Source organism: Amia ocellicauda, chromosome 8 (genome assembly GCF_036373705.1).
Source record: "Amia ocellicauda isolate fAmiCal2 chromosome 8, fAmiCal2.hap1, whole genome shotgun sequence".
Classification (NCBI taxonomy): Eukaryota; Metazoa; Chordata; class Actinopteri; order Amiiformes; family Amiidae; genus Amia; species Amia ocellicauda.
This window is the reverse complement of record NC_089857.1, coordinates 33912740-33925075: the sequence shown is the minus strand read 5'-3', so window position 1 is coordinate 33925075 and position 12336 is coordinate 33912740.

The window sequence follows — 12336 nt, the reverse complement described above, 5'->3', positions numbered from 1 at the left end:
GAGTTAGAAAGCACTGCACTCAGGGGTCAGGCAGTGTGAACCAGAAGATTGTTAATTCTCAAAAATGCATTTCCTGATGCTGGAAAAACAACAACAAAAAGACCAGACAACTAAATAACACCTATTAGCCCCCAGTTTCCATAGAGATTGGTGGGCCTGGGTTACCATTTATAAATTTGGCTTCTCTGCATTGAAATGCTCCTCTCCCCTGCTGACAAAACAGTCCTTGCCAGTAGTTTGTAGCACACCATTTTGTACATTTTCCCTTTAAATAAATTCTACAGGGTGAGGGGGGGGAAGAACATGGTGATTTTGTTTTCAAATTCCATTTGCGAGAATGTTAATCATAATCCATGAGATGTATAGTAGCCCCTTGATTTATTCAGATCTTTGATTAAATGCAATAGAAAGTTGATTTAGCGAGAAACTGTAGGTGCCCAGTGTACAGATACAAATAAATAGAAAAGCTCAGAATATTATGACAATATATATAATTATTAAACTCATCTCACTGCTTCATCCACTGTTCCTCTCTGTTACAGATAAGACAAAGCATGTCCTGAATGCCTACTGCCTATCTATCACATCAGTCAGAGGATTCAATGTAAACAGAACAGGAAGCACCTCAAATCTGCAGCCACTTCATCAGGAGCCACAGGGTTGCCCGACTACTGAGCGCCTCCCTGCACAGTGTTCGGCCAATTGTGTGCCAGCCTGCATGAATACCAAATCATTGTCAATACTATATGCATCAATCTCTAATTCTAAATACACAGTCTTATTCAGACCCTTTGGCTGAACCTAATGCCCACTTTGGCATTAATAACACATAGAAGGCCTGAAATAACTTGAAACTGACAATTGACAACAGGTAATTGGTATCCACCATTGTTTATTCCATATTTAATAGAAATCAGACTTTGCTTTTGATTTTGTTTTTCAACATAATATTGTAAATAATAAAACAAATGAAAATGGCATGGACAAAAATGATGGGACCCTTAACCTAATATTTTGTTGCACAATCTTTAGAGGCAATCACTGCAATCAAACGTTCAGAACAGTCACTTCAGACCAGTCCAATGTTTTGTTCTTATCCATTCTTGGGTGCTTTTAGCTGTGTGTTTTGGTCATTATCCTGTTGGAGGATCCATGACAGAGCTTTCTGACACTGGGCAGTACGTTTCGCTCCAGAATGCCTTGATAGTATTGAGATTTCATTGTGCCCTGCTCAGATTCAAGGCACCCTGTGCCAGGCTGCAGCAAAGCAGCCCCAAATCATAACCAAGCCTCCTCCATGTTTCACTGTAGGTATGGAGCTCTTTTCTTTGAAAGCTTAATTTTTTCGTCTGTGAGCTGATGTGACTTGCCAAAAAGTTTTGACTCATCTGTCCATAGGATATTCTCCCAGAACGATTGTGGCATGTCAATATGCATTTTAGCAATTTTTGTATGTTTTTCTTTCAAAAGTGGAGTCTTCCTGGGTCTTCTTCCATGGAGGCCACTTGCGTTCTAAATATGACGGATGATGCGATCAGAAACTGACATACCTTCACCTTGGAGTTCAGCTTGTATCTCTTTGGCAGTTATCCTTGGTTCTTTTTCTGCCATTCGCACTATCCTTCTGTTCAATCTGGGGTTGATTTTCCCCTTGCGGCCGCACCCAGGGAGGTTGGCTGCAGTTCTATGGACCTTGAACTTCTTAATAATATTTGCAACTGTTATCACAGGAACATCAAGCTGCTTATAGATGGTCTTGTAGCCTTTATCTTTACCATGCTTGTCTATTATTTTCTTTCTGATCTCCTCAGACAACTCTCTCCTTTGCTTTCTCTCGTCCATGTTCAGTGGTGTGCACACAATGATAACACATGGCACAGTGACTACTTCCCCCATTTAAATAGGCTGAATGACTGATTACAAGATTGGAGACATGTGTGATACTAATTAAAGAAACAAATTAGTTTGGAATATCACTATAATCCAATTATTTATTATCTTTTCTAAGGGATACCAACAAATGTGTCCAGGCCATTTTAGAATATCTTTGTAGAATGAGCAGTAATTAATCTCTTTTCACAGCTTCTTTGCTTTATTCTATGACATACCAAAGGCATGCAAGTATACACAATGCAATAGCTTTTAATTTCACCAATTTTCAGGAGAAATTAAGCATTATTTCAATGAGCTCTAAAGATGCCAACAAATTTGAGCATGTCTGTGTATTATCTTAGGTAATAACGTTAAAATTAATTACATATGTAGGAATAGAAGGGGAACATTCCTCATAATGATTTAGTTATTTCAGATGTGTTAATTAACTTCCTTACTTAAACATGTGCATACTGGAACTCAGCTACAGTTCTGTTTCACACACACACATGACACATGATGATTTCTTAAAGTGATAGTTCCTTTATTGCATTACTGAAGATTGCCTTCCCATGTGATAGCATAATCATCATCATGACCACCTTCATCATCTTCCTTTTCCTCTTTTTCAGAAGATACTGCCTTCATGCTTTAAAGATTTATATTGTTTGATGCCATTTTCCTTTGATCACTCAAACAGGTCCTGTTTCAAATTTCAGCCAAAAAGTGTAGACTTGAGGGAGTGAATTGTGAAGCCTTTTCTGCAAACATCAAAAAGCTTTTAAAAATCTCACTGCCCCTGTGGCCTCTTTATAAGATAGACAATTGGAGTGATACTGTAAATATTTTAACATACACATGCATGCATGAAACAATTACTTATATTTAATTCCAAGATGCTCAGAGGACTTAGCAGTTATTTTCTCTATAAGGCTACACAGAATGTCTCTGTTTGAAAAGGCACAGGTACTTCATATTGCACAAGAAGCCACAGCAATATTACCTCTGGGGCCAGATCACCCCAATTACAGAGGCATCCTGTCACAATGCAGCACAGATACCTTCTAACAAAGTTTCTCCAAGATGGGCTGTCCCCTGTGCCCTCATCTTCAGTATGTTACATGAGCAGAGCTTCTTGTGTCTGCAATAAACCAAAAACAGATCATCATTTTTGTGACAAGCTCTATCTCCCAAAGGCTACTTGAATAAAATAGTGTTATGGTTCAGTATATTTTATTTGTAGTTTCATGCTTATTTTTTCTGTGCAATGCTCCAAGGCTCTGTGAATCTCGTGCATCAGGGTGTCTTTGTAAGGTTTCTTCTCAGCTACTTTGTAGTACTGACTCATCAGACTATCTAACCAGCTTATAACTCCCACATGTGTAGGGAACATAGAGAATCTGTAATAGGCTGAGGGGGGGTGAGGAGGGATTATGGAGTGTGGGGGGTAATGTTGGGACTAAGTTTGTGGAATGTTTCATTTTAAAGCTGTATATTAAACAGCAAAAAATGAAAGTATGATATGAATATATACATCTTATATAAACAGCATAAATGGTAATGTATGGTGTCAGAATAATGGGATAAACAATATAATATCATAACCAGTCACCTAGTAAGTGACACAGTATGATACTGTTTTTATAGAAAATACTGATCCCTAGAAAATGCTGAGTAGAAGATATCAAGAATAAGTTGTAAAGAATATCTTCAAAAAGCACAACACAAGTAAGTGTCAAAATATTTGTGACACGTGAAGTGTAGGAGCACAGACCTTCACTTCATTTTCATTTTGATTTTACTTTTTAGTTGTTTAACCTTGTTCTAAGTGTTTATCTTTCTTTATTGTTTTGATTTAATTACTTGATTTAAATCACGTGTGTTGTTTGCCTTTTTTTTTTTTAGTCCTTACACCAACGAGACATATCTGCACTGAGACACAGTAATATAGAGAGCTAACTATAGCTGTATGGGGCTTAATGGAATTGTAATGATGGAGTTGGATACCTATAGAGGAAGAAGTAAGGAACGAGTAATTTACACAAAAAGTTGCATCTCAAGGGGAGCTGAGTGCTTGGTTTGATGTAGCTATGTCTCAGGTGTATTCTGGGAGCCTGTGGGGGTTGCGTTGCATTGTTTCAAACCGGTTACTGCATTTTTATCTAGAAATAATGTGAGGGCTGATTGGCTTACTCCCAGGGGTGGGCCGTGGTCCAGGCCCTCACGGTTCTGCGGGCAGTTGAAATCTTGCAGAAAAAGATAGAAGATTTAAATTGTGTGAGAAAGTGTCAAACTGGCACTGATGTGTTGGAGTTCCCATCTGCTGAATGATGGCTCTCTATCAGGATGTCCGTATCCCCCCTAAACTGTGGGCTTTTAAAGACAACACAGCACATCTTAATGCATTTTATGGCCTGATAGAACTGACCAGCCTTACTCATATTGAGTCTTATTAATAAAACCAACACAGTATGCAGGTATAATAAAATACAAAATAAGAATCTTGCTAGGGCCAAATTAGTTTCCCCATGAGATCAACAAGACATCTGGCACTTAATCTACAGCTTTAATGGTTATCTTTCCTGTTATAAAGAAAAAAAGTTAAATTTGATAAAATAAATAAATAAAGTGGAACAATTTCCAAAATTTCATAGCCACCATATCAACTGAATATAAAAATGTAATTGCTTTGTTGAAAGAAAAAGTTGAAGCTATCCTAAATATGTCAATATGTCAAATATGTAACACTTTACATGAAGTGTCCCTAATCACTGTGCATTTACTGTGTATTTACTTAGTAACTACCAATAAACACAATGAGAAAAAAACTACAAGTTGTATTAAATGTTTAGAGTTAAATGCTTAAATAAGATTCATATTATATTTGTAAGCCTCACTTATTATCTCTAAATAACAATAATTATGGTGAAATAATGTAATACTATCTCGTATTAACGCAACAATTATTTTGGTGGTTCTAATAACCTTATGAAATAACATACACAAAAATAAAAAGTACTTGTAAAATATACCAAATTATATCCTAACAATTACATTTTATATTTCATAATAATATTTACATTATTACACTGAAAATCACTCATGTCCACACATGTTGCTACAACTGTTAGGGTACTGAATGATTCTTTTGAAACATTTTTTTTTTTACATCCTGATGATGTTTTACACTTGAAAGTTTCAAGTCCACAGCAAAGATCTCTTCAAGGTGATGGATCATACTCTGGGGATTTGTGCACCAGGCTGTGCTGATCGCTGCCAGAAAAACAAAGAAACTAGATGTCACTAACTTTTAGCTCCTGTATGGCAACTTGGTATTTTGCTAGCTTCAGGAAAGAAAATCAAGGTCAATCAGAAGAAGAAATAATAAAGGCTTTCATTACATAAACCATATAGGTAATGCTTAATTGTCTCTCCTGCAGGAAGTCTGTATCTGAACATATGTGTGTATGTTTGTATGTATGTATATATGTATTTATTTATTTTATAAGAAGATCATTATATGTGTTTGTTTCAAATACCTTTAAGCTTAGGACAATTCTGTGTTTTAAAATTCATGATCTGAGCAAGATTTGTAGGACATTGGTTTCAGTCATAATATTCATATCCCATTTAGATGTAAAGTCCTTGACTAAGTTATGCAACGAGTCCAAAGCAGAGGGGAAGGAAAAGCTTTTACAGATGGGGATGAAGTTACAAAGTATTTTTACAACTATAAAAGATTTCCATGGATGCATGTAACTGAATATAAGAAATAAAAACCTTCATACAAAATGTGGCTGAACTGTAACAATCACATTTTTGTCTCTAGTTGTTTTAATAAGGAGACTCAATCTCCTGTAAGACTTTTTTTTTTTATCAGAGCTCATCTTCTTTGACAACACCTTATTTTTCCAAAAGATAAAGCATGCCTAAAAAGGAGAAGCCTTAGCTGAGTGTTACAGAAGCATATATAAAGTTTCATCAGTGCCACTTTCAATGCAGTGTCTGATCTTCTACTGTTTTCTCAGAGATGCAATACATTTGGGAATGCCTTTGGCTTTTCATGTGAAGCTGATTTGCTGCACAGATAGAAGTACAGCTGATACAAAGAGAAAAGCTTGTCATGGCACCGAGGTGGTGAATAGGGGAGTCAGGCTCATTAGAAACTGCAGGAGTGTCAGTAATGATTCCCCTGACAGCTGCCAAATCAACATGTTAAATGTCTAAAGCCAATGCGTATTAAAGCCTGCCTTTACTGATTAAAAAAAATAGTGTAAGTGATAAGTCATTAAAATTACAAACAGCAGCTTGAAGGGAAATTAATTGCTTCTGAAGCGCAGTGAATTCTGGCCACGAAATGTTACCTATTGAGCTAATTCAGCATTTAAAAATTACAGATATGGATTTAAAGTTTACCAAAGGGCCTTTGCTTTATACTTGGAAATGTACAGGTAAATGACTGGAAAGGAGTGAGTTTCCTATGTTTCCTACGCAACTAGAATTTAACAAAAAAGGGGTGTGGAGTTTTTATAGGCACTGCATATATACATAATATATATATATATATATATATATATATATATATATATATATATATATATATATATAAAGATGACTTGAAAATATAGCCAGAAGCTTTACATAACTGAAAAAAGTATTGTTTTCTGAACAAATATAGTATGTAATACTTAATTTTCTCCATTGATATTTGATGCAACCAGTGCAATTCGTGAATCTTAAAGGATGTGCTAAATAATTAAACTATACTACAGGCATATTGCAAGGCTACAAAGTGCTGACATTATTATCTACCCATATCTAAGACATATTTAACTGTCTTTTAAAAAAAATCTCTCTCTCTCTCTCTCTCTCTCTCTCTCTCTCTCTCTCTCTCTCTCTCTCTCTCTCTCTCTGTAATCGTATTAGTATTCATAACTGTTAGCCCAGAGAAAACTGCAAAGATTCCAACTGATTTAGGTTGATGTAAACATTTGATTTGCTGGAGTTGGGCTGTTGTTAGGAAAATAATCAGCTAATTGACAGATTTCCAATCCTACCCAACAGCAAAATTTGAAGCTATGCCCATACTACCACTCAAACATTTAACTTAACCTAGTAGAAACACAACTTCAAAACTTCTATCTTTGCTAAGTAGTCTAACCTTAGTCTGAGCCTTAATTCATATGAAAACTTTATCTTGGGTTAAGGAGAGAATACCTATAAATCTCAGCCTTCTATTAGTAATGGGGTTGTTTTTCTACTGGCTAGAAAGATGGCAGTATGATTGTAGCCTCATGTTTTTTCAGCTAAGAAAAGATGGGATTCCATTGGCTGGCTTCACTTTGATCCATGAAAATATTCACATAATATAAGGATACATTAATTTGTTTAGAAAGCTTGCTTCATCAATTTTATTTTAATAAATTAATGGGTTCTGTGCTATAACTTGCTTTTGGATACTGATTAAGAGAAGTTTGTTTGAGTATGTATGTACTTTTACGTTGCTTTTACCTGGCCTTCTGCCTACTTGATTGTCTTTCCTACATTTTTTGATACATGTACTTTCATGGTTACTTATTGTTATTGTGTTCTTGTTTGTGAACACTTTGTCTAATTATTTTATTTTATTTTTAAAATGTTATTGATAAAATCATGCACCTTTTGGTAACAATATTTATGAGTGTATTGTTCAGACAGTATGTTAACCAATTAATTAAAAAAAGGTTGATTCTCAGAAATTGGAAATATCACAGATCTAAACATTATAATTCTTTACATAATTAAGTTAATCACATAATCTAAAAATGATTAATATTTCTAAATATACACAAAGATAAGCCATGTTTCTTTATTAGGTTTTCAAAAATCTATCAAATTATAACGTGTTCTAGTACTGAATTAGGATTTCACAGAGCAAAAAATGCATACGGATATGATCTTAAAAAATCTTGTGTTTTAGTGGTGTGAAGGTACAATATGTTGCTCACTATGTTGAGGAACCATGCTTCAAGTACAAACAGCCCCCCGTCAGGTGTCATCTATTTGTTTGCAGGGATTAATTTCGCTATGGTCACATTACAACATATTAGATCCACAGCTGGCTGTGCTTTTGTTGGCGATGTTATGAATTGGGCTGTCTTAGTCTCTAGCCAGGTATTAATTGAGCTCTCTACCCCAGCCTGTGAGTGATTAATGAGTTGAGAGGATAGAGTACTCCACCTGCTGCAAGAGGAATGAAAACTGAATTAATGAGTGCTTAAAAATGACTTGTGGTGTCTCTCAGAGTTCAGAAGAGAGACGGATCAGCTGTTTTATTTACAGCAGCAGTTAGCAGCAGTGCTGCTGATAGAAAACAACTTGCTTTAGTCTATATTAGCATATGAAGAGAATAATGGTATATTCAGAAAGGAACATTTGCATTTATTTTAAAATGAAGTGCTAATTCAGTGGAAAAGCAACTTGCTGCACTCTTGGAATTTTTTTAAGCTCTCAACAGTTACAACATTGCCCACATGCATCCTTGTCAAACATCTGTATTGTTTTTTTATACTTTCCTTTAATCCATAATGTTTAATATTTCAAGTCTGTGATTATGTTGGTCGGCATTTATAGCAATATGTTTCATAATTTCATAATTTCATAACTGTTAAGACTATTAGCTAGAAACACTCAAATCTGCATTGGCAGACCAAACATAATCAGATCAGAATGAGCAAAGCAGGCCAGTGAAGATGACTTGTCCAAATTAAATCAAGGTAAATTAAATCACCTTGACAGACATACTACATACTTTTTGGTTGATGATCTGTATTTATAGTGATCAGTGTGGAATGTTAATAAAAACAAAAGGAAGGTGCAGTCAAGAGTGTTAAAAGAAGCATAAAATGCTTTAATTTTAATATACTTCTTGGAATTACAAGGGTAGTACTGAAATGAAAGTGGAAAGTGGCACAGTAGAATAAATGAAAAGTAATTCTGGCTAGAACTGAGAAGATCTTCAGGCATGAACAGATAAGAAACAGACTTTGAAAAGTCACACATGAGAATAACTAACTAAATAAATAAGTATGTAACTAAATAATCTTCTCATATATTTAAAATTAATATGTTTCTGAAAGAATTAAACATAGATTGATGTGCCACAAAATATTTAAAAGGTAAGTAGGTGTGCCTTATTGTATTTGAAACTTTGAAACTGCATTGTAGTGCTTCATGGAGGATAGAGAAAAGAGCAATGAGAATGGAGAGTCCTTTCTGCTGTTTTGCAACAAGTTGCACTACGTTGCACCGAAGTGTACAGAGTCGTCACCAGGGTGGGTACTGAAGTGCACTGTGGTTCACTAGAATGCACTGAGCTGCACCAAAATGCACCGCAATGCACTGTGCGCTGGGTAATGCAAACAACTCCATATGGTCACACTTCAAGCAGTGAAGATAATAATGTGACTGCTCAAGGCATGCACGTCAAAGAGAGCAAGTATAACCTACCCAAACATCCCAGAGCCCTGGGAGAAATGGGGAGCAAGATCCCAAAGCTGTAGCCACAGCTACAGACTAGAGCTGATGTTTGAGCCGGGAAAGGCACCAATTTTGTGGCAGGGATCTGGGTGGGTGTCCAGGGACTCAGCCAGGTCAAGTGGAGCTCTCCGTGGCTCTGCTGCCTGTTTTAGTTAAAGTCTGTTATCCAGGGCATAGTCAAAGTCCAAGTTATGATTTCAATTCACTGTTCTCTCTCTCTCTTGTCTCTCGCTCTCACTCCCCAAGGCTCTCCTCTGCCTCCCCAACCCCGGAAGCTAGTCACTGCTCGGCTTTATGGAGGAGAAGCCAGTAGCAGAGGAAACAGCGGGTCAGCTGTTCCACCTGTCTGTTCTTCCCTTGGGGTCTGGGGAAGTGCAGGGCAGTTCTGGGTGGTGCCTGGACACCTTGCCCAGTGCACCGTCACACAGACCCTCCTCACGACGGAAGGCAGGGGCGATGGAGGACGGCCATACCACAGCCACCTCCGTCCCCCCCCATGACCAGAAGGGAGGCGTAACAGCCAGGCGACCGAAGCCAGACAACATGATCAGGGGGCAGCCAGAGCCCGGGAACTGCAGGCAGGTGTGCAGGGTGGGGAAGACTGAGGACCAACGATCAAAGGAGGTGCCCCACAGCTACAACGCAACGTAAGAGGGCAGCGTTGGGGGGTGGAGGAGGGATGTAGAGCAGCCACAGGGAGCAAGCAGGGGCGGAGGTCAGGGATGCGGTGGAACCCCCCACTACGTTAATCGCATAAGGCTCTCCAGTCTGGTCAGCCCCTCTTCCGGGTCTTCCCATTCAGGCATGGGGAGGAACTCTTCATCCTAGCCCTCCGATTTCTTGCTCCTCCGGCCATGGCTTTTCCTTCCTGTCGGGTCCTTCTGAGTCCTCCTCTTCAGGTATTGGGAGGAATTCTTCATCCTACCATTCTAGCTCTTTTACATCAGGCCATTCTTCATCTTCCTTGTTGTCAGGGTCCTCTGGGAGGTATGTCTGTTCCTCCTACTCCTGTTCTGCCAGAGCCACTGGTTCTGGTACTGCCGGCCACTCTTCCTCCTCGTCATCGAATTCGGGGAAGAGTATCTCTTCCTCCCACTCTAGATCTGGTAGAACTATGTTTTCTTCCACCAGCTCAGTTTCTGGAAGCGTCACCGGTTCCTTTGCTTCAGGCTCTGCAGGCTGTGATCGCTTTTCCTCAGGCGGGTGGTCGCACAGCTCCTTCCTTTCTGGTACAGGGATTATCTACAGCTCTCCCCTCTTCATCTCAGGGGACTGGAGCTGTGTTTCCCTCTCATGCTCGGTGAGCTGTCATTCCTCTCCCACCTTCTGTTCCAGGCATGTCACAGGCATCTCCTCAGGTACAGAGGACATCAGTGGCTCCTCCTTCATTGACACGGCAAGCATCACCGGAGCTTCCCTTGCTGATGTGGGGAGCATCATCAGGGCAGAGGGGCAGAGGGGCAGAGCTGCAGATTATTGTGGAAGCCCGCAGTGCAGCCAGCGTCTCCTGCTGTGCAGCCAGGTGTGCAGTTGTTACTGCCTTGAAATGCTGCAGCAATTCTTCGAGTGATTCCATGTTCTCTTTTGAGGTGGTGTTTTCTTTGTCTTTTTGTTTCCTAGCCCTACAGCCTTGCCACATTCTTCACCAAGTTGTGACAGTGTGGGGGTTTGTTTCCATACCGGGGCTCTGTAAAGTGGGGCTCAGGAAACAAGCAAGGAAAGTAATGCAATGTGGTGTGTATTATATACAGTGCTTGGTGCACAAAACAAAACAAAAACAAAACAAAACTTAACTCTTTGTCAAGTCTACCTAAACACAGAATGAGTCCCTCTCTATAAGCTAAACAAATAAACACGCACATACACAGCAACCAAGTTAAAGTCTATTATCCTTCAAGTTGGAAGCACTGCCCAAGGGGGAGGGGTTTTTGCGCACTTCCGTAGGAACCCGATCTAAAATGTCACTCTATCAAAGCTGCCATTGGCCCCTGCGCACATCACCCTTCCCACTTCCTGTTCTATAAAACGTGACATCTCTTTGTCTGCGTTTGTAATTAACATTCAAACTGTGTATTTCGGCAGGCTGGCTTCACTTCATAGTGTTGTTCACCACTGTTTTCGCTACACATCGTCTCTGTCTTGTGTGTGTTTCGTTATTTTATATCTAATCCCGATTCTGTTCTGTCTGCACACCGGAGGTCCAGCTGCGCTTTTGGTTTCAGTTTCATTCACAGGAAGAGCCTTTTAAAAATATAGTTGTGTTTATATAGTGCCATATATATTTCGACTGATTGCTGTGTTGGTTTTTTGTCCACAGGGCTTTTTCCTTCACAGCAGGAGCGCTAGCAGCGGCAGAAAAATCCGAGGCCTGGGTGCCCGGCCTGAGCCACAGTGTGTCGTAAGAGATCTTGCCTGAGTGAAGGGCTCCTCCGCCGGCTTGCACCAACACTACAGCCCATGGCTGCGGCTTTAGGAGATCTCGTTCTCTCAGTTCGCTGAGAACAAGTACTGCTAGCCCTCCTGGTCCGTGTGTGCAGGCCTCAGTTTTAGACTCTGCTACGGCTGGTGGAGTACTACCCTCGGTCCCCTCAGACCCCGGACTCCGCATCACCTGGTGTCCCCGGTAACCCCGGCACACACGTTGTGGTTAAGCCTACGGGCCTACACAGCACCTTGTGCTCACATACACAGCGTTCTGTCCGGCAACAGCAAGGTTGTGTTTGGTTGGTGTTGCAGTGTCCCCATGTACATAAACGTTGCCGGGTGGAGACGCACTTACAGCGGCGAGCCCGCTAGGTGCTCCACTTGTCACGGCAGCATTTCAGTTGTTGTGTGCCCCTGGTGCAAACAGTGACTGGTGCCCCCGCTGCACGTTTCCCTGTTCATGCGTGTGTGAGCTCGACGATGAGCTCCTCTCGCCCCCGCCACTGTGCTGCTTGCGGCCGA